Source organism: Dioscorea cayenensis, chromosome 8 (assembly GCF_009730915.1).
Source record: "Dioscorea cayenensis subsp. rotundata cultivar TDr96_F1 chromosome 8, TDr96_F1_v2_PseudoChromosome.rev07_lg8_w22 25.fasta, whole genome shotgun sequence".
Taxonomy (NCBI): Eukaryota; Viridiplantae; Streptophyta; class Magnoliopsida; order Dioscoreales; family Dioscoreaceae; genus Dioscorea; species Dioscorea cayenensis.
Genome location: NC_052478.1, coordinates 14,231,163 through 14,252,972, shown reverse-complemented (window position 1 = coordinate 14,252,972; position 21,810 = coordinate 14,231,163). Strand labels below are relative to the sequence as shown.

At 34.8% G+C, this 21,810-nt stretch overlaps 1 long non-coding RNA gene across 2 annotated transcripts; it reads left to right on the top strand.

Moving 5' to 3' along the window:
* The first annotated feature begins 7,388 nt into the window (after window positions 1-7,388).
* On the top strand, window positions 7,389-10,619 carry LOC120267951. 2 transcript variants are annotated; one of them, XR_005538637.1, is made up of 5 exons: window positions 7,389-7,412; window positions 7,901-7,960; window positions 8,044-8,141; window positions 8,331-8,446; window positions 10,319-10,619. It is a non-coding gene; the product is annotated as an uncharacterized LOC120267951 (long non-coding RNA). The 2 variants fall into 2 exon arrangements; XR_005538636.1 differs by lacking the exon at window positions 8,044-8,141.
* Window positions 10,620-21,810: the final 11,191 nt, after the last annotated feature.

Sequence of the window (21,810 nt, the reverse complement as noted above, 5' to 3'; positions counted from 1 at the left end):
AAAAAGATGGGACCCATTGCGTTTTTTTTTCTTCCTTAATGCATGTGAAAAAAGTATCATGGCCATGGAATGACATGCATTTGATAAAAAAATATCAATTTTAAAAGATGGGGCCCATGTATCTAAAAGGCATGGACTATGGAACATCATATTCATAAAAACATAAAATGCGAGTACCTCTTCGTTTTTGCAGATCAACCTCCTCTCACCTCTTTGGCCTCTTCTTCTTCTCCTCCTTCCTTCTCACTTGTCTTAAAAAAAATTCTCTCCTCCTTTTTTTCTTCCTTACTGCCTCTCTTTCTTACATCTATCTCTCTTTTCTTCGCCTCCCCGAAAATCCTCAACACCCCAGAAGAATATTCAACTCCGGGAGAGAGATTTTTAAAAAAACTTTGAATTCAAAAAAATTCCCATCCCTATCCATAATCTCTCTTCTTTTTATTTATTTATGAATTTCCCTCTCCTTTTTATTATTATTCACATATATATTTATATATATATATATATATATATATATATATATATATATATATATATATATATATATATGAAATTTCAAACGAATATAGATATATATATATATATGCATATATATCTTCAAATATATTTAATTTCAAACGAATATATATATATATATATATGCATATATATCTTCAAATATATAAATATATATATATATATATATATATATATATATATATATTCTCTTTCCTCTTCTTTATTATTATTTTTTCATTTACACCCCTACTTTTATTTGGAATAGGATAATCCTTATCTCCCCTTTTTTTTTCTTTTCTATTTGAAGTAGGAGAATATAATTCATCATCACTATTTTTATTTATCCCCCCTTTTTTTGTTTGATTTTAATTCGAAGTAGAATGCCAAATTCCTAATGAGATTAGGAATGAAAATTTTTATATAAACAATACCAAAACTCTTTTGAAACTCACTATGAGGCCTCTGCACTCATGCGAATGAAAAAAGTTGATGAAGATTTTTATGAAAATCTCTTCTGAAGCTCACTATAAGGTCTTTTGACACTCATGGGAGTCAAAAGAGTTGATGAAATTTTTTTTATGAAAATCTCTTTTGAAGATTACTATGTGGTCTCTTGACACTCATGGAAGTCAAAAGAGTTGATGAGAAAAATTTATGAAAAACTCTTTTAAAATTCATTCGAGGTCTTTTGATACTTATGGGAGTGAACAGAGTTGATAAAATCTTAATATGAGAAACTCTATTGAAACTCACTATGAGCAGTATGTTCACTCTCATGGCAGAGAAAAGAGTTGATGAAAATTTTTTTTAAGAACCTCTATTGAAACTCACTCTGAGGTTTCTTGACACTCATGGGGGTAAAAAGAGTTGATAAAAAGTTTTTATGAGAAACTCTATTGAAACTCACTATGAGGTCTCTTGACACTCATAAGAGTAAAAAAGAGTTAATGAAACCTTTTTCATGAAAAACTCTCTTGAAGCTCACTATGAAGTCTCTTGACACTCATAGGAGTGAGAAAAAATTGATAAAATCTTTTTATGAAAAACTCTATTGAAGCTCACTATGAGGTCTCTTGACACTCATGGGACTGAAGAGAGTTGATGAAGAATTTTTTATGAGAAAACACTCTCTTGAAGCTCATTATGTGGTTTTTTGACACTCATGAGAGTAAAAAGAGTTGATGAAAGTTTTTATGAAAAACTCTATTGAAGCTCACTATGAAGTCTCTTGAAATTCATAGGAGTTGAAAAGGAGTTGATGAATCCTTTTTTTATAGAAACTCTCTTTAAGCTTAATATGAGGTCTCTTAACACTTATAAGAGTAACAAAAATGTTAATGAAAACTTTCTTAAAACCTTCTGTGAGATCCCATGTTTGACACTCATAGGGGTAATGAAACTTTTAATAAAATTCTTGAAAATTTCTCATCAAAACCTACTGCAATGTCTAATGTTTGACACTGACATCGGTAATGAGAACTTTTGATAAAAATTCTCAAAAATTCCTCTTCAAAGCCAATTGTGAGGTCCAGTGCTTGATACTCACAGGGGTGATGAAAACTTTTGATGAAAATTCTTAAACTAATCTCTTCAAACCAACTATGAGGTTTAATACTTGACACTCACTGTTAGTGTAAGCCCTAGCCCCAATACATTATATGAACTCTTATTATTTGGATAATTATTATGAGACATCGTTTTATCTATTATTATTTTTATGCATAGTTAATAAGATAAAATATCCTTGAATATTGGTTTTGCTCAAGTTATCAAATGCGTGATTTGGATAGTAAAACCTTGAAGCATAAACTAGGACAATATTCTAAATGACCCTAGTCGATTATTTTCATGGGAATGAAAATAAATTAAGACTAGTATTCCTTCCATGAGATTGCCTTGTTTTACGGGTCATAGGATATAGGATATTAATCAAAGGACATAGATACATGTTAGGGAACAGTGTACCTAGATCGATCAGCTCTTGAGAACACTACATGGTTGTAAAGTCATAAATGTTTTTTTCAAGCAATTCTTGTACTCAAATCCTTCGACCTGAAATCACTATGGATCTCAGATAAATCCTTACATGCTTTAACTTACGCCTAACGTTATTCGTAACTGAGTGGCAAGTACGGGTATGTTTAGGCATGTCGCAGTTCATGCTGAGAGACATGAGTGAAGTGAAGGGATTGTCTCTCTCTATAGAGAAAGTGAATATCACCGGCCACTTGATTAGTGAGACTAAGTAGTGCGTGGCCACGCCCAAGAGAAATGATAAGAGTTATCATTTACTTGACCTAGTCAGTTCACTAAGAGATCAAGAAATTATTTAGCATTAAAATAAGGGTGACTCATTCCATGCCTTATGCTAATTAACATATTCAGTGGCAAAGGATTGTATGAGGTTGCGATAGGTTCCGTTAATTCTCGAAATTGACCTTCATTTAATATTGGGTAATCGTATTATCTTGCAAGAGAATAATTATGATTTATGAGCGTTAAAATTGTTTAAGCTTATTGCCAATGTTAAATGGACCTACAGGATCGTACACTAAAAAATGTCGGGATCAAGGTTCAGTATTTGTTACTTATTGGACCACCTATTTAGGGTTTTGGTGAAAACCCTAAATTAGGTGGAGGGAATAGCTTATTCAAGTTAGGTCTTATTAAGTGTTGATCCAATCTAATCGATTTGATTAATTAAAATGTTTTAATTAATAAAGTAAAGAAGAGATTCCTAATTTGATTAGGAGTGAAGGGCTTACTCGTAAATTAGGGTTTTGGGTTTCCAATATAAATAGATAGTCTAATCCTAATATGAGAACTGAGAAAGTATAGAGAAAAAAAAAAAGATAGAGTGATTGAGAGATTGTCTCTTAAGAAACCCTAGCCACCACCCATTCTTCTTCCTTGTCCACCACCGCCGGATCCGTCCACCAGAATCCACCACCGCCTCGCCTACAGCCCTTTTCTCTTGAATCTCAGGTGCTTACTATTCAAACTAAGAAACAAGTGTTGTTTCTTGAGGTACTAGCATACCTGCTTGATTCCCAGAGGCGTTCGTGTGTACGTGATAGTTGAAGGGAGTCACGATTTACAGTTTCTTTTGATTTCGGGAAACAAGGGTGCGTTGAGAATCGTCATCAAAAGAAAGGTATAACTTTTAATTATCTATTTATCTAGAATTTAATCGTAGTTCTGGCATGCGCTAGGGTTTTATCATATTTATTTGATGTTAAAAGTTTTGTTATCCGCTGTATTTTGGCATGTATTTTTTACATGATAATTCCCTTGTTAGAGTGATAAGATCCCAACACTCACAAAGGTAATAGAAGCCCATTGAAGATTTTTCTTCAAACCCACTCTCAGTCCAAACTTTGGCACTTACAAATACCTTCAATCATTTTTCTTTAAACCTACTATTAGGTCTAATACTGGACATTCATGGGTGAATTGGAAAAGTCTTTTGATGACCTAGTGTTGCACAACCGCAAGCGTACGATTTTGCCAAGTAGTAAATAAGTTATCAATCCAATGAGGACCAAGCATGATTACTAATCTATTGCGACAATAGGCTATCTGGGCAATTAAAAGATGTATAGATGGAAGACTAAAAACAACAAGCAAGAAAAATTACACAATTGGAGATGCAGAAATGCATGAATGTGGACTATAAACCAAATTTAAACAAACCTAGGCTTAGAAACTCACTACGAAGGGTAATGAAAGATGCATGGGACTCTCTACTAGATTTGGATAGATCAATTGAAAGGTAATAATCCTTAGTCACTTGTCACTCTCTTTCAAGAGATAACAAGTTGAGTTAGATTAAGCCACCAACTGTTTCTGTGGTAGATGAACTCTTTCAAAACCCTATTAAGCTCAATGATTAAACAACAAACCCTCAAGAAATACATTTCAGTAATTTCAAGGTTGGCTTAAGAATTTCTAGGACCTAGAATAACCTTTCAGTTAGTCTTGATCACTAAAATAAAGCAAGCAAGGCTTTCCTACTCACAAGCTATGCAAACACAAATTAGAAACCAAATCAAAATAATCCACCATTAATTATGAAAGATCTATACAAAAGAGACAACCACATCAATCATCACTACTTTGGGCTAATCCCAAACCTAGAGAGAAGTTCTACACTTCCTTGTTTCATGTATAAGAGAAAACATGAAACTTAGAAACTATGCAGGAACACAACACAATAGAGCCTGGAAAACTCCCTTTGTTGCCCCCAAAGACTCGATCTTCAGGTTTTCAGCCCTTTTCTCCTCCTTTTTCCTCCTCTTGGAACCTTCAGAACCTTCTCTGTTTCTTGTTCAACTACCAGTCCCTTCTGCCTGTCTTCCCCTCTTTGGAAATGCTTTCTTGATGCTCTTTATACCCCATATCAGGAACTAGGTCCCAAGAACTTTTACAGACCACATGTGGGTTGTGTATCACGGAAAGGTTAGCCCACCTGGCAAGTGTTGTCATTGTCCTTTTTGCCTTTGGAACATCCTCAATTCATTAAAGGTTTGGGTCAGCTCTAGCTTCCTACATGTAAAGTAACTAAAAGAAGTAGTTTGTGCACAAAGGGTGAATAATTCATTATAAAAGCTAGGAAAATGCATGCATAATGAAGAATAAATAGTTGAATGCATGATAATGATTATGCAATTTTTATACACAACACCTAGTCAAAGAATATCAAGTTTATGGTTATAACTTGAGATCCATTCCAAAAACAAGTACGTCAAAATGGTCAAGTTAGTGACCCAACCATGTGGGATGTCATAAACTGATGATATGAGGATCAAGGCTCAAAAGCATGGAATAGTCAAGACCTAAACATTTCATATAAATGACCAATGTAACTTTGACGTCTCAAGACACAAAGAAGTCAACAACCTAAAAAGTTCCACAAGTCATAAGCCTAAACGACTTCACAAGCACAAAATGCTAAAGTCTTCAGCAATAAAAAAAAACTAAAGACAAGTATGTGACACACAAATATAAAGTGGCCATAACTTGAGATCTATGTGATATGTCAAGATGCAAGCATACACAAAAGAAAAAAAAGCGAATCAATGAAGGCCACAACAACCAAGCTAAATAAAAAAAAAAAGTCTTTCCAATGTATTTTAGCAAATGTGTCATGAGCGTCTGCAAATCATGTTAATATAAAAAGAAATTAGAAAATAAGATTGATAAAAAAAATATATAGTTTTCTTAGTGTTTTTTTCTGGCATTCTCGCTCATGTCCATGGACACATATGCTTTTAAAATCTATAGAAATTAATTATATTTTTATCCATTTCTTGTTCACACTTTTTTTTAATTGGAGGTTCTAATGATATTGTCTAAGGTAATTAATATTAGAGCCATGTCCCTAGTAGAAGTCATAAACCACCAATCATTTCAAATATAAAAAGTACCTAAATTTTTATTTGTGATCTATTTATTTTTAATCGGTTGACTCTATTACAAGCTGGACAAAAATAAATGACCCCACAAGCACTTTTCCCAAACTACAACCCTTTATATCATCAGCAATGTCATCCCCATCATCATCCTCACTAAATTCATTCCTAGAATCAATTTCAATAAAAATATCATCTCATAAGTACAACTCCTTTCAAGCCACTGCTAGTTCTGCCACGAATTTAGCTAGCACAAAGTCATGAATTTCAAAATTACCTTATTTCTGATGGTTGTCAACATCATCAAAATTACTTCATTCCATCACTTCCTTCTTCTTCATTTTCCTCATTCCTTAAGCACATTTATTAATTTTGACTTGATGATATTGCCACAAGATGATCAATTTCTTCAGTAATCCATTCATCATCTGAAACTAGTTCTTAAAAAGAACCAAGTCTACCTACACTCATTATCTCTGTTTGCTATCTTAACTGTCAACTACAAATTATACATAATAAAAACTAAATTGTTCAACTATTTTTTTTTTTTTACAAACAATTTCTTCACTTTTTGTGAACTTAATTGAAAATATTGGCAAGATAAAGTTATCCTATTTTTATAAAGAATCCATTTATATAATTTATAAATAAAAATAACAAAATAATTAGTATGAGAAAATATTTTTAAATGTTAGAAAGATAGAAATTAAATTAATTATTAGCAAGATAATTTTTACTATTTCAAAAGTACTCCAATTATGCTCACACCCGAAAGAATTGCATGTCAAACTCAATATCCGAATGACAAACTTTTGCGATTCTCGATAATCATCACTACAGGAATCCCACCACTTAGCATAAGGTTTCTTTTCTCTTGCTACTTTTGCAGCAATGTATCTTATCTTTTTTGCCCTATTCATTTATTTATAAAGGGAAATATAGCTCTCAGGTAATTCACAGTATTTTTCCAAACGTTGGAATCTAAAATCAACTACTGCACTTGTTTCCTACCTTGTTTTCCATCTTATTTAGCAACAAACTAGCTTGCTTCCTATATTTTGTAAATGAACATGGCCATCAAAATCTCCCTCATGATCATTATGGTATCCCAAGTCAAATAAGAAGTGGCAAATTAAGTAATAGTTGGCCTAATTAGATTTTTCCCTTAGTGAAATGTCATACTATCACTACACCAAATTTTAGTTTTAGAAGCACTTTAATAGAGGGGGTTTTTAGAACCCCCTCCATAATTATGTTATATATATTTTTTTAAATAAATTACAGCCGGTTTTAAAAAAACCCCCCACAAATTAAAAACAAAAACTCTCTCTCTCTCCACTCACACTCACACCCACACCCGCACACACGCACACTCCTCTCTCTCTCTCTCTCGATCTCCAGCACTCACTCGCCCGATCTTCACCGATCTTCGCCGCATCGCCGCCACGACCCGCATCGATGACCGCACCGCCCGCATGACCACATCGACGATCGCCTCCGTCGGTGAGTTCTAAACCCCATGAGAGAGGCATTCTCATCCGAGAGATTTTTTTAGGGTTTTTTTCTCAATTGGTATGCTACTGAGCTTAATTAAGGCTTGAAGGTTGAGGTTGTGATGTTTAATGTGGAGGTGGGACGTTATTGGGAGGAGGATGGTGGAAAGGAGGAGGAGGAGGAGGAGCAGGGGAGTTATGAGGATGGGAGACTTTTTTTTTTTTGGAGGATGGTGTTAATGATGGTGTGGAAATTTGGGAGGAAGTGAATTAATAGAGGATCTTGATGTTTATTGGTTTATCTTTAATCAGTTATTAGTTTTACAATAATTGATTCAATAGTTTAGTTCCCTAATTTATCTCATATTGGTGTTGAATTTTATATCATTCAATAGTTTAGTTCCCTAAGTTCTCATAATCTCAAAGCCGGCCAATTATCATCCGACAGAGCTCCATTGCTTTTGATAAAGTTCATTGAACTTTTTCTATCTCTTTCAGACATATAAAGTGTTGAGTGATGGAATCGAATTCAAGTTTTATCCAAGAAGCACTGCACAGGTTTGCTTTGATCAATTCATTAGGCAAATCATGCATTGCTTTTTGCTTTTATAGTAGGTATTTGCTCAATTTTTTTTGTTCAGATGTGTGGCCTGGTCTGATTCAGAAGGCAAAAGACGGCAGTCTAAATGCCATTGATATGCATATATTTTGTTATGTTCATGAGCCTAAACATCAAGAGGTTTCAGCATTTTCTTGTTCATGATAGTAATGTTTAGGAAAAAAATAAAAGCTTTCTGTTTTTTTATTTTCTTTTTCTTTTGATCAGTATAACTTTGAGGGTGAACTCGACTTGAATGGTATATTTAATTTTATTCAATTCACTCTAAGCTATAAATTAGCATTAAACATTGAATGAATTTTTCTGCAGATAAACACTTGCAATGGAAATCAGAACAAGAATTTCAAAGAAGTCCTCAAGAGTGACTGCCATTTGACAACCAGACATGAACCATCTGGCGATTTTCTCTAATTGTTAATCAACAGGTACCACGCATTACTTTGTTTATATTATATCATTTGAAATGATTCTTTTTGAAACCTCATCATTTTACATATTTTTGAAACCTCATCAAAGTCGAGAAACATTGAAATCCAAGTCTTTCTTGTTGTTTTTTTCTTTTTAAGTGTGTCCACTATTTTTCTTGTTTCTTCGATTTTTTTTGTGGTTTCTCTTCAATCTAATGTTGATATAAGTACGCACAAATTCATTCAATTTTTTCAATTGATTGATCGAACTTGCAGTTGATTTTAATCATTGAATATATATATATATATATATTTTAATTTTTGGGTATTCAATTTGACTTTCAATATTGCAAGTTTATTATATATTTTGATCTCTGTGTGTACTTTGTGGTTGAATTGGAGAAGAATGGTTTGAGAATTGGTCCAAAGTTATTGTTAAATCAGTGATTTGATATTGTTTAAGCACTTGTTATTGTTTATTAACGTAAATTCCCATGATGTTAGAATTTTTTTCCTAGAATATTATTCTATGTCAATGTGGGTTTATTATGATATATTTTTTTTAATGTTGTCTTGATTTTTGCTTGCCCTGTACTCACCAATCGAAGTGTATGGACTATTCAACAATGGATGATGGGATGGTTGTGCTAAGTTTAATGCATGTTGATAAGTCTTTCTTTGTTGTTATTGAACGGAACCTTGTTCGGATTGAACTCAGCGTGCATGATTGCTGATCTTGATTTTTAATTAATTTCGGCTTCACTTGATAGGTTTTTGGTTGTATTTTTTTTGCCGCTCACCTAATCATGATAGTTTGAAGAATTATATTCGAATTATACTTGGCATTGTTTACAACATCATGCTTTTCGATTATTGCAAAGCAGTACACGCTTGTTACGTTTGTTGCGAGTGTCAACTTCTTCATTTTATTGCCCGATCATTGTCCGGATCGTTCTTATCGATAAAAAGAAAAAAATCTTCAAGTCGTGTCAAGAGCTATCATGAAAAAAATTGTTAAGGTTTTTCATCAGCATGTCTCGGCATTCTGTAGACTATTAATTTAATAATTTGCTTTTTGAGGCTTAGTCGCTTAACTTGGCTTCTTTAGCAATTTATCTGTCATAGAGTTATGTATTTCTTATAGTAGGTGTCTTGGCAGAGATGCCCATTTGGATCCAGCTAGAGTACATAAGGCATCTTCCTTAAGTTTTAAGGCCCCTTTGTGTCTACAATTATTATTTACTGCAGTCAAACATGATAATAACCTATTGTTGTAATTTATTATGAAACATCATATAATTGTTTTTGTGCTATTCTTGCTATCTTCAACTGTCTTTTTCACATGTTATCCGAGTATGTTTCCTTTTACATCACAAATTTCATTTTAATAATTGATGGGTTCTGTCTGTAATAAAACAAAATGGTCAAACTCTGAATTCAGTTGATATATCATTATTCTAGATGTTATCCAACTAGAATTTTGATGGATAGAATTTGTTAGTCCAAGATATATAGCTTATTCAAAGTTGTTCTCATTTTATTCCCTTATATTTTAAGTTATTTATTTGAAGTTAGACTTTTGATTGATCAATGCTGGGCTAAGTAATCTTCCTTCCTTGTTGTATGCTATTTGTCAATAATAGATATATATATTCATCAGTTTGCAGAGCATTTGCTCACATCTGAAAGTACCAAACATAAGTATGAAAGGCCTCACTTTTTTGTTTGAAATTGTGAAAAGCTGGTACTATGTTTATCTGTGTTTGAGTTGCTTTGTTGTATTTTTTTTATTTCATTAGTGTCTCTTTGGATTTGCAATGAACCTTAATAAGGATAAGACTAAAGTCTTTTTTACTTTTGCTTGTACGGAATGATTTAAATCAAATACAGCAAGTGTGAAAGGAATTACAAATTTACAACAAACGACTTTTGCATCATCAAATCAGAGATTTTGTATCTGGTGTGAGTGAGACGAAAGACAAGCCCAATAGAAGAGGCGCTATGAGGTTACATCAGCCAATGTCAATTCAAAGGTAATTTTGCAAGAGGGAAAATTCTGAAGTTATGAGTAGGATTGTTACCGTCAGCTGTTGCCATAAATAGATAAACTTGTTATCCTAATTTTATCTTGTTTTAAATTCTGTCAAATCTAACTTATTCAGACCAAGTTTTTAGAAATATATGAGTAGTGTTTGACATGTTTGTCAACTTTAAAGAGAATAGAATAATGTTTCCAGTGATATTAAATTCGTGTACAGACAAACTTATTTTTGAACATAAGGGGACATGTTGGCCTTGTTTTTATACACCCTGTTAGGAGCTAAATAACTGACAGTTTTGTTAGGTTGGCAAAAATCAGATTTTCAAATTAATTTTTAATTAAACTAATTTGTTGGTGCAACTATTGTTGGTTATTTAAAGATTATTTTTTTTATTTATTTTTGTACTCAAGATCATTTAGATACGGATTAGAAATAAATTAATCCATTTCAAAAGACAAAATAATTTGTAAGACAATAGTCACCTATCCCATTTATCATAATTGATGTCAAGTTGCTGTTATATGCCACGACAAAAAGCAAAAAACCTATATTGACAGTTCTAGCCAATCTAAATTGGGAAAAGTTATATGTTTAGCATATACATAGATGATCAATCCCTTAAATACATTTTTGGGTAAAGAACCCTTATGCATACATAGATCAAGTCATAAAGAACCAGATGCCTTAATGGTAAATAGACCAATTTTTAATTAAATTATGAAGAACAAATCTCACCTTAAATTGCATGAAATTGATGTGCTACCACATCTTGTGCAAACATAACTGCTTAGCACGTCATCGTTTTTATTTCATGATTTTCAAATCATGAAAATCTCATTATTTGTTCAATCATCTTTTAGATGAGATAGGCTAACTAAACCGAGAAAAAGTCAAGAAGTGTAGGCTAATATATATATTTGGAAGGTTATAGTTATTTTTTTATATTTTTATTAAACACAAATTCTCCATTGTTGATGCATTTATGTATTGGAAAATTGTTTGTTCTCTTGGCCAATCACAAGTCTGCCTTTCAAAAACGAAATGAGAGAGATTTGTGGATTACTGACATTTGAATTTCCCAACTCTTTTTTCATTAATATATATATATATATATAATTAATTAATTTTATTTTTTTAAATTTTTTATTAGTTTCCATTTCTAATGAGATATAAAATCCTATTAAAGGTTGGTAACAAACTCTATTCAGTTTGGTGCTTGAGGCTCTTCATAGATCATCAATAAAGCTATAGTATTTTTGACCAACAACCAAAAAGTGCTCCCTGACTTACAATTATTATAAAAATTAATGAATAATCTGAGTGTTGAACAAGTATTTTCAACACTCAGATTAGATGTTAATTTAATCTGAGTGTATATCTTTTTCCGAGAACCACTTTAATTAAATTAACATCCCTGCATATAATGCTGAGATGCATACATGTAAGCTTAATATGTTAATTTAATTATCTAATATGATACTTATGTATATCTTCAACAATACCAAAAACCCACAAAACTAAATAAAAAAATCTATAATTTGTTTAAGACAACCAAATTTCTATTGCTTGAGTTTTAATAATATAGCTTTTATATATTTAATAGTTTTGTGAATAAAAATAATATTGATGAACACTCATCAGTGGTTTCAAATATATTTGCAAATTTTATTTGTTTAATTAGCAATAATTCATCATTTCCTAAGAAACAATTGTCAAGTCATTTTTTATTTTTGTCAAGTCTATAATTCTGATTACCAATCCCTCATTTAACATGTTCCATTATGTTACCTTGTGGTTCTTACTAAAAGTCTCCTAAACAATGTGGCAAATGGAACTAGCATAAATTGTATTAGTCACCGACGTTGTATATTCAATGTTTTGTATTCTAGTTCAACTAATCATTTTGGTTAAACATCAGTGTAATATCTTTTATTTATCTTAACCATTTGTGGGTTCAATAAGTGCATTGATTGACATTATTAGATTGTTTGTTTCTTTTGCTTGCCAATTTTTATTTTTTTCTGCCTTTTGAAAAATATCAAATTTACAATTAGGTTTTTTTAAAAATTAGTGTATTGTGTGTAGGCTTTATTTGGTCATTCTAAATACAAGATTGGATTTTGATTGAATAAGATTGGATTAATGTTTTTTTGCAGATTTTTGGAGAATTCATGGTTAAAAGATCAAGAGGGTTGAAGATGAAGATACATGAAGCTTTTTACTTTGTGTAATTAACTCAAAAAAATATTTTTGTAATGAAAGTACATAAATAGTGTAAACCTCTTACATTTTGTTATTACTCAAAAAACATTGCACTTTAACTCATAACATGTCAATAAAGGTCAATGAAATTGAATTTAGGGTATTTTTTTGAATGTAATGAAAAAAATTTATGTTTTTTTGATTTACTGAGGTTCAACAAATTTATTTATTATTAATAGGAAAAAAATTAAAAATTGAATTCAATAACAAATTTAGAGGTGGTTATAACCACCTCTAAAAAGTATAAACATGGAAGAAATTAATAGCTATAGAGGCGGTTATAACCACCTCTAAAAACTATTCGAAATTAATGAAAAAAATTAGTAGATATAGAGGCGGTTATAACCGCCTCTACAATTTATAATTTTTAGAGGTGATTATAACCGCCTCTAAAAGCTATTAAAGAACATTGAAAAACTTAGTAGTTATAGAGGCGGTTATAACCGCCTCTAAAAACTATGAAGGGTAATGAAAAACTTAGTAGCTATAGAGGCGGTTATAACCGCCTCTACTCTTCTTATTAAAAACCGCTTTCCCTAAATAAAACTTACCCCAACGGTTGATAGAAACCGGCTCTAAAGTATAGAGCCGGCTTGATACGAGGCGGTTTAGAGCGGGTAAAAAACAACACTATACTCTATAGAGGCGGTTATAACCACCTCTATAGGGCTTTGAAACCGCCTCAAAAACACTTTTTTGGTGTAGTGTATGGTAATCAGTAAGGATCTTATATAAATATATGTTATAATCCTTCTTGCTTTTGCAATTGTGTTGTTAACATCTAATTTATTGCCATATTCCTCCATCCTTAAATCAATACAATGATTTGCACACCAATACGACCTTTTTCTTTTCTCCATCAATAATTCTCTAGCAGTCCGATTATTTGTGGCATTAATAGTTATAGTTGCCATGAGAAATTTTCTAATCCAATATTTTCCACAGCTTCATCTAACATTTCAAAAGCTTTTTTAGTGGTTTTTGAAATGTGAGATGGGTCAATGAATGATAAAAGGATCATGCCTTTTTGACTATTTACTAAAAAATTACAAATTGAACACAACTTCTTATTGGTCCACACGTCGTATATAATGGAACTACTGGTCTTTGCTCATTCGGCCTTATATTTTTCAAGCAAGTTCTTTGTATTGCCTACTTGATATATGTGAAATAAAAATTTTATTTCTTAAAGAGCAATTACATATAAAAAAAAGTAAGCTATTTTTACAAATAAAATAAAATAAAATAAGTACAAGAATCTAAACAAATCTCATCTCAAACAAATATATAAAAATAAAAATAACAAAAAAATCAAATCTCCTTTGTCTATTTATTTGTTTTATATTTTGATAATATTGAAAGATGTAAAAACATTTAAGAAAATTACTTCTTGTATTTTTAAAAATTATCTATTTTTATTTATTTGTTTGTTTGTTTTATCAACCCAGCAAGCTAGACTATAATCAACCATAGTCAACTATATGATAGCACAAAACTATGCTCTAAGAAGAATGGGCCTTTTCCATCTATATATATATTAAAAATTTCTCTTTTTGTCTACTTCAATAAGTGAAGGTTATTAGCCCTATTTTGCGGGAATTAAAAACAATTTTTCACAGAATCATTGTCTCATTCATTCATAACTTTGTTACATACATCCAAAGAGAAGATAAGATAACTACACTCAAAGTCAAAAGGTACATCTATGCGGCTAAAGCATGCACACCATACTTCATTCACAGATTCATTAATTACATTACTGTCATGCATTACATTGACACGTAGCTTGCTAGCACCTTCTAACATATGTAGTCTTTCATGCAGATTCAGCAGTTGACCATACTTATTTTTCTTTGACAATTCAACCCTCTTAATTGACTCAATTGACTGGAGCCTCCAGCTCACAGAGATCTTCAAGCATCTCCAACACACCCACTTGATTGAAGATCCTAAACATTCAGCTTCTCTTCCAAATAATTGAATCTATATATATTTATTGCCTTTGTAAATACATCTCCCAGCTACTCAATAGTACTCCAGTGCTATAAAACAATTTTCACCATTTGTAATTAACTCATGAATATAATGAGCCTTCAGGTCAATATGCTTCGTGCACAGCCATGATGAGTGGGATTTCTTACAATGGCTATTGTAGATTGATTATCATAATAAATTGGTGTAGCACCCATCTGATTCATTCCAAAATCTATTAATACCCTTCTCAACCAAATAGCTTGGCAAGCAACTGCAGTTGCGTTGAAATACTTAGCTTCTGTTGTAGATAAAGCTATCACATTTTTCCCCTTAGAACACCTGGATATTAGGACTAGTCCCAAGCAAAACAAACATAATTAGTTGTGCTTATTCAATCATCTAATGAACCAGTCCAATCACTGTCTGAGTATCCAATTAGATTGAATTTTTTTTTGGGGAAAGAGGAGCGGGACGATTGAATTTGTCTGGGTTTTCCATAACACAATCAATAAGTCAAGGTCCCTACTGTTAGAAAATAGAAGATAGGGAAGCATAGGTTCTCATTCAATGAATGTATACAAGTATGACTTTGGGTACATATAGAAGATAATGGTATAAGTATACCCAACAACACTGTATATATATACAGACATACATATATACATCTAACACCCCCCTCAAACTCAAGGCGGATCATGCGTCCTGAGTTTGGATAACATGAATAGATGCTAATCACGTGTCTGTGCCTTAGTGAAAAAATCAGCCACATGTACCTCTGTAGGAAGATAATGAAGGGACATTGTATGGGCACGTACATGACAGCGGGTGAAATGAGCATCCACACCAATGTGTTTGGTCAGCTCATGCTTGACCGGATCAGCAGCAATCTGAAGGGCTCCCATACTGTCACAGTGAATAGGAATAGGAGAAGGAAGTGGTACACCAAAATCCTGTAAAATCGAACGAATCCAAAGTACCTCCTGTACTATAGAAGCTAGAGCACGAACCTCAGCCTCAGCACTAGACTTGGCAACAGTCTGTTGTTTCTTAGTCTTCCAAACAACAAGTGAAGACCCAAGAAAAAGACAGTAGCCAGTGACAGAGACCTGATCATCAGGAAAGCTGGCCCAAGTAGCATCAGAATAGGCCTGTAACTGAAGTGTGGACTGGTGAGAGTAGAACAAGCCACGTGAGGTAGTGCCACGAGGATATCTCAACACTCGAAGAAGATGCCCATAATGAACAGAGGTGGGGGCCGCAACGAACTGACTGAGAATATGCACAGCATGAGCGATGTCAGGGCGAGTGACGGCTAAATATACCAAGCTACCAACAAGATGTCTATAGCGAGAAGGATCAGATAAGGGAATCCCGTCAGAAGCGCGAAGCTGCAGATGTAACTCCATCGGTGTAGCGGCAGTACGGGTATCTGTCAAACCAGAGCGAGCAAGTAGATCTAAAGTGTAACACTGCTGAGATAGTCGATAGCCATCAGGATGAGATGTGATCTCGATACCCAGAAAGTAACGAAGCGGACCGAGATCAGTCATCAAGAAAGTCTCACACAGTTTCTGCTTCACAAAGATAATATGAGCAGAATCATCACCAGTAAGGATCATATCATCCACATACAGAAGAAGGATGGTCCGGCCACGAGGTGAAGAATGAATGAAGACTGCCGGATCATGTATGCTGGGAGCAAACCCAGCAGCCTCAATGACTGTGCTGAACCTCTCAAACTAGGCACGTGGGGCCTGTTTGAGACCATAGAGAGCTCGGCGAAGACGACAAACAGACCCCGGTAGCACCTGAAGGCCAGGGGGAGGAGTCATGTAGACCTCCTCCTTTAGGTCCCCATGAAGAAAGGCGTTCTTCACATCAAGCTGATGAAGAACCCATCGACGAACAGTCGCGACAGCAACTAATGTACGCACAGTGTGCATGTGAGCCACTGGGGAAAAGGTCTCCTCATAGTCCCGGCCATACTCCTGCTGAAAACCGCGAGCAACAAGACGCGCTTTATAGCGCTCAAGAGACCCATCAGAACGAGTCTTCACCCGGTAGATCCAACGACAAGTGATGGGAATGGCATAAACAGGAAGAGGGACTATATCCCATGTGTGAGTCTGAGACAAAGCATCAAGCTCCTCAGCCATGGCAGTTCGCCACTCAGGTGATCGAACCGCTTCCCTGTAGGTACCTGGCTCAAAGACACCTGAGACACTGGTGCTAGTAGAAGCATAATGAACAGGTGGATGTAAAGTGGAGCGATCACGTAAGGAGTAAGAATGTGAGGATACCTCATGAGCTGGATCAGTAGAAGGAGAGGTGTCAAAGAGTACCTGCCCAGGTGGAGTCACGGTGGGATCCCGACGATGGTAAAATAGACGAACTGGTGGGTGAGCAGGAGGAAGTGAAGAAGAAGGGGAAGACACGGTAGGAGACTCAGCAGAAGACTCAATAGATAAAGGAGAAGGGGGATCAAGAGAAGAGTGACTAATAAGCTCTGAAGGAGCAAGGAACGGAGGAGAGGAAGGTACAAGGGAAACATCCTTAGGAGAATTGGTAGGAAAAAGGAAAGATAAAGGAACTAATGGAGAGGGAGACTCAGTAGAAGAAGGAGAAGCATAAAAGGGGGTGGTCTCATCAAACGTGACATCACGAGAAATACGTATACGACGAGTAACTGGATCATAGCAACGATAACCTTTATGCTCAAGGCTATATCCCAGGAAAACACAAGAAACAGACTGGGCAGTGAGTTTGGTTCGCTCCCGAGGTGCAAGCAAAACAAAACGACAACCAAAAACACGAAGATGATCATAACGAGGAGGTGTCCCATGAAGACACTCTCCAGGGCTGCGACCATGAAGATGAGATGAAGGTTGAAGGTTAGTGAGATAAACAGTGGTACTAACAGCATCAGCCCAGAAATGAGGAGGAAGAAAAACACGAAGAAGAAGAGCACGAGCCGTCTCTAAAATATGACGATGCTTGCGTTCAGCAACCTCATTCTGAGGATGAGCCCCAGGACAAGATAACTGAGGCAAGGTGCCCTCAGAAGATAAAAAGGCACGAAAGGCCTGAGAAGTGTATTCACCACCAGAGTCAGATCGAAAGTTCTTGACCGAGGCAGCAAAATGTGTGTGAATCATAGTTGTAAAAGATCGATAGATTGATAATAACTGACTACGATGATGCATGAAATAAATCCAAGTATAGCGAGTGTAGTCATCAATAAAAATAATATAATAATGGTTATCTCCTTTGGAAACAAAGGGAGCGGGACCCCAAACATCAGAATGAATACGATCAAAAGGAGCAGTGGTCTAAGATACACTCATAGGATAAGGACGTTGTAGCTGTTTACCAAGTTTACAACCAATACAGACAACAGTAGAAGAAGGAGAGACAGCTCCTAAGACACCACGACGAACAAGAGACGACAGACGAGATGGACACAAATGACCAAGATGATGGTGCCACAGATGAGGAGATAAAGTGTAGCATGACATTGATGAATTGACCTAGCAGAAGATGAGAGGTGAAGGGTATCCAACACATAAACTCCACTATGGCGACGGCCAGCTCCAATCACCTTCCCACTGTGATCCTGCACACGACACGATGTACGGTCAAAAATAACCTGACAGTCATAATCGGTAAGTTGACTAACAGACATAAGGTTCATGCATAAACGAGGGACATAGGAGACAGAAAGGACAGAGAAGGCATTGGAGGAAAGATGACCAGTTGATGAAATAGGAAGTAGTGTGCCATCAGCAGTGCAAACACGAGTAATATGCAGTGGTGGGCGAGAATGATGTAAATAAGTGGGATCAGGAGTCATATGAAGAGAAGCACCAGAATCAAGAAGCCTGAGAAGACAGGAACTACCTGGAGCGGAGGAAGGAACTTGAGCCGACCGCGTATGTCCAGTAGAGTCTGCTAAGTGGGACTGCTGGAACTGTTGGAACATCGCCAATAACTGCTGATCAACAGCAGACATCAGAGCAGGAGATGACGGAGTAGGAGACGGTGGAGTAGGATATGTCTGCACAGAATGTGCCTGGGAAGAGTGAGGCAGTGGAAGTAGAGGTGGAGCTGGTGAAGAAGAACCATAGGAAGTAGTACACGGAAGCCCACGTTGCTTCTTCCGGCAATCACGCTCGAGATGACCAAGTATGCCACAGTAGTGACAAGTCACAGTCTGTTTCGGTCATGAGAATGACTGGGATGAGACAGTAGAGGGAGCATGAGGTCGAGTAGATGAGGAAGTCGAAGAGCCAGAAGGAAGGCGAGAGACAACAAGAGCATTACCTCCCCCTGGAAAGGAAGCTCGGAGGCGGGTCTTCTCAGCACGAACAAGAGTGAAGGCCTCATCCAAAGAATAAGCTGACGGAGCATGAAGTAACTGAGCTCGAGTTGGCTCAAACTCGGGGCGAAGGCGCATAATGAACTCATACATACGCCTTGTCTCATCATGGCTACGGCGACGAGAGCAAGACTCAGAACAGGTGAGAATCTGGGCAACATGAACAGTACAATATGGAGGGGTAAGGGCATCAATCTGACGCCATAGGGCACAATACCGAGTGTAGAACTGATCAACTGTGTCCTCGCCCTGCTGGAGACTAGTGAGGGCCTGGTATAGGGTATAAAGCTGCGCCTGACTGGAACCACAGTAGCGACGCTCAAGATATTCCCACATCTCACGAGCAGTGGGAAGATCGGCAATCTGGGTACCAATCTCAAGAATGACAGTCTGACAAATCATCATCTTGGCTGTAGATTCCTCAGCAGCCCACTTGTCAAGCTGTTGCTCAAATGCCGTGAGAAGAACAAAGGCCTCTGAAAAAGCGAGGGTGTCAGTTAAGGAAGGTGCAGGAGGGGCACTACCGGTGCCATCAACATGGCGAAGAACACGAGCGCCATCGAGAATTCGCTTGATAGTAAGTCGCCAAGGAATGTAATTAGTGCCATCAAGCACCACGTCAGAATGGTGGAGATTGCGGGGACCACTGAGCCCATATTCCATTTTTTTTTATTTAAATCAGTATCAATGATTTTCTTTTCCTAAACAAAAGTTCACAAGGTAATAGTAACACCACTCATGTCTTGGTGTTGGCCAGACAGAAATTCACATGTGAGAATGCATTGGATCTTGTGAAAATGCATTGGGTCTTGTGAGAATGAATTGGTGGAGGTGACGGCCGGTGGTGGTGAGGAAAATGACAATGATGGTATGATGATAATGGTGTCTATGAGGATGAGGGTGTTGATGGCGATGATGGGATGATGATAATGGTGGCTGTGATGAGGATATGTTGATAGTGATGATGGGATGTTGATAATGGTGTGGATGACTGTGATGAGGATAGGTTGATGGTGATGATGGGATGATGATGATGGTGTGGATGGTGATGAGGCTGTAGTGATTATGGCGGCTGTGAGGATGATAGTGGTGATGTTGATGATGGGATGATGTCGGCGGTGTTTTGAATGAATGGAGAAGGAAGAAGAAAGTAGATGAAGAAGATGACCAGAGAGAGGCCCAAAGAGGATGGCCTGTATAGGAGGAGGACTAATGAGGATGACCCGGGAGAGGACCAAAGAGGATGGTCGGAAGATGGCCGGAAGATGGCCGGAGAAATCTAACCTAGTCTGATACCATGTTAGAAGATAGAAGATAGGGAAGCATAGATTCTCATTCAATGAATGTAAACAAGTATGACCTTGGGTACATATAGAAGATAATGGTATAAGTATACCCAACAACACTATATATATATACAGACATACATATATACATCTAACATACATCTAACACCTACAACATATCTCAAATTTTTCTTGGCAGTAGTAACACTACAAGAAAAATCCTAAATCGGTACGGAAAAATTGGCAAGGAAAAAAAAATCGTGACAAATTTGTTACAAGATTTGACACGGAACTAACAAACCGTGTCAAATATTTGATTTTTTTAAAAAAATATTATTTACTTCCGTGCCAAATACTGTGCCGAATATACAAATTTAATAATTTTACATGACAGTGCCAAATGCAGTGCCAAACATATTTTTTTAAAAAAATAATTTATTAATACAGTACCAAATACCGTGCCAAAAACCCAAATATGATAATATATTTATATCGTGTCAAATACCATGCCAACAATATAAATATAGTAATATATTAATATCGTGCCAAATACCGTGACAAATAAATAAATATATTAATATATTAATGCCGTGCTAAATACCGTGCCAAATATAAATATAATAATATATTAATGTTGTGCCAAATACAGTGCCAAAAATATAAATATAATAATATATGAATACCGTGCCAAATACCGTACCAAAAATATTAATTTATTAATACCGTGTCAAATACAGTGCCAAAAATATAAATATATAAATATATTAATACTGTGCCAAATACCGTGACAAATATATAAATATATTAATATATTAATGCTTGCTAAATCATAAGTCTTAAAAAATATAAATATATAAATATATTAATACTGTGCCAAATACCGTGACAAATATATAAATATATTAATATATTAATGTCGTGCCAAATACTGTGCCAAATATAAATATAATAATATATTAATATTGTGCCAAATACAGTGCCAAAAATATAAATATATAAATATATTAATACTGTGGCAAATACCGTGACAAATATATAAATATATTAATATATTAATACTGTGCCAAATACAGTGCCAAAAATATAAATATATAAATATATTAATACTGTGCCAAATACCGTGACAAATATATAAATATATTAATATATTAATGCCATGCCAAATACTGTGCCAAATATAAATATAATAATATATTAATATCATAGCTAAAATCAGTACTAAAAAAATATAAATATATAAATATATTAATATCGTGGCAAAATACTGTGACAAATATATAAATATATTAATATATTAATGTCGTGCTAAATATAGATGCTAAAAAATATAAATATATAAATATATTAATACTGTGCCAAATATATAAATATATTAATATATTAATGCTAGTACAACATCTATGCTAAAATATAAATATAATAATATATTAATATCTATGCTAA